Below are 2,223 nucleotides of genomic sequence, written 5' to 3' on the forward strand. Positions count from 1 at the left end.
TATATATATATATATACACATATATATATATACATATACTGTATGTTCTGTGCTTTCCTTAATAATAAAAGTAAAACAACACGTAAGTGTTGTGCTTTTTTGTGTAATCCTGACAGATTAAATCCACTTTAACTGAATAAATTTTGYTTGAAGTGTGACAAATGCACCCTGTGCATACTGTAAGTGCTGCACAGCTTTCTTCCTCCACAGGAGTATCAGTTGATGGAGATGCAATAAAAATGGTGAAATTATGCAATTTTTTTCCGATTTTGGGTCAGTTTAATGTGCCTCGCAGACACACGACACAGAAGAAATACGTCGTTGCATAAGGTTCTAGTGAATGACTCACAGCACATCAGGAAATACAGCTTCTTTAGATGTTATTCTTCTCATGCAGCATGAGCATAATGGCTTATTTAAGACTAAGCTGCAGATTTAAGCCCACAAACGGATTGTTTTACCTCGGGGCAGTTTCAGTGCTCTGCYTTTCTTTGAGCTGCTGAAACAGGGAGCAACCGAAGGACGGGATAGATCACATACATCAAGTCAATCAGGACACGTTGCACTTTATGACCTCCCTGCGGTCCACTCCAAAGTCAACAGACAGGTTGTGCATCAATTGTTCAACACAACTCAGCATTTTTGTATTTGTGTTCTGCAGCTTCATTAAAAACCACAAGCAGAAACTAAATAAACTACCTGTCTGTTAGCAAAATGTCTCCTGAACTACTGGGTGGATTTAAATAAAACTCTCCCAAATTAGTCATTGGAAGCACATCTACAACTGATTCAATTTTGGAGTCAGTCCAATTGAAGATGGCCGCCATAGACACACAATCTCAGCAATAACAAAAAAGGCTACAACTCAGTCAGTTTTGCATTTATTAAGCCCAGATTTGTTGTGGAGTAGCCCAGAATCATGCCCAACACATAATCCAAGCACAACACATCGGGTGACATTTTTTTTAACGTTATGGCATTTACTGTGGTGGTTCTCTCTTGCTGTCTGTTAGCAAAATATCTTATGAACCAGTTGACTGATTTTGATGAAACTTACTGAAAACAATCATTGAATGTGCATCTATGACTGGTTAAGGTTTGGAGACAACCTGATTTTGGGTGGCAAGAAAAGCTAATCCATCATRGCAAACACATAAATGGCTCTAACTCAGTCTGTTTTAAAGATTTGGAGCTCAAATTTGGTTTGRTAGTAGTTGAGAGTCATCGTAACACATGGCAATAGAGAGATAATAGATTGAGGAAGATGTTTGTTTAAAACACGAGCATAGRATTTGCACACCTTCACAGAATGCTACTTTAACTGTTTAAATGTAAAAAATGAAAACTCCTGTTTCGTTACGATTGAGATGATTCATATATAAGCACAATATCAAACAACACAGTGTGAAGCACACACATCTTCTCCCTGTGCACCAGTAATAACCGATAAGTGACCATCACAGGATGTAAACACAGAGCTTTTGCCAGCCGAGGTCATGTGACCTGCAGCCTTCCTCCTGCTGTAAGTGACATGGCACACTCATCATCCTCCTTTCACTTCTGGCTCACTGCCTCTGCAATCTGCCAGGTGCTTTTCAGCAACAAACTCACTGAGACAGATTTCTTTCCACCCCAGACAAAACAACTTGTTGGTTTTTGGATTTCTTCGAGAGCCACAAACCAAAAAAAGAAACAAGTTGAACCAAGCAGCTTGAAACTTGTTGTTTGTTTGCCAAGATGCCAGGGAATAATCTGCAACATAATCCTCCTCGCAAACTATCTGCGCTTGATGCTGAAATTCCCAACTCGTTATTATTTTTTAATTTTTGATGTTGTTTTTCATGCTGGAAAGTTTGATTCCACCCCTCCCACCCCCACACACAGCTTATGTTACAACACAGTTTTGATCCAGCCTGGGTAAAACCTCCAGGAAACCAGTCCACAGTTCTTAGAAATGCAACACTGTCAAAACAATGAACACATGCACTGCCACATTTTTTTTTTTCTGGCAGTGACAGAGGAGGAGGAGACAGAAAACAAACATGAAAAGAGCAGTAAGAAAATAATAGAAACAAAGCAAAAAAAAAGAGGTATTTATGTAAACGGGCATGCATCCATCTTTTATTATTTACTTCTTTGGGAACGCGTGGTCATATTTAGCAACATCAGCCTTGGGCACGCTGCCACACACACACACACACACACACACACACACACACACAC

The 2,223-nt window shown here is 39.5% G+C and overlaps 1 protein-coding gene across 4 annotated transcripts in view; it reads right to left on the reverse strand.

Annotated features, from left to right (window-relative positions):
* The window catches only part of LOC106521792 (ninjurin-2), a 26,082-nt gene that overhangs the window by 4,898 nt on the left and 18,961 nt on the right, over positions 1 to 2,223 (reverse strand). The gene's annotated exons all lie outside the window — the stretch shown is intronic.

This window comes from Austrofundulus limnaeus, unplaced genomic scaffold, assembly GCF_001266775.1.
Source record: "Austrofundulus limnaeus strain Quisiro unplaced genomic scaffold, Austrofundulus_limnaeus-1.0 Scaffold115, whole genome shotgun sequence".
Lineage (NCBI taxonomy): Eukaryota > Metazoa > Chordata > Actinopteri > Cyprinodontiformes > Rivulidae > Austrofundulus > Austrofundulus limnaeus.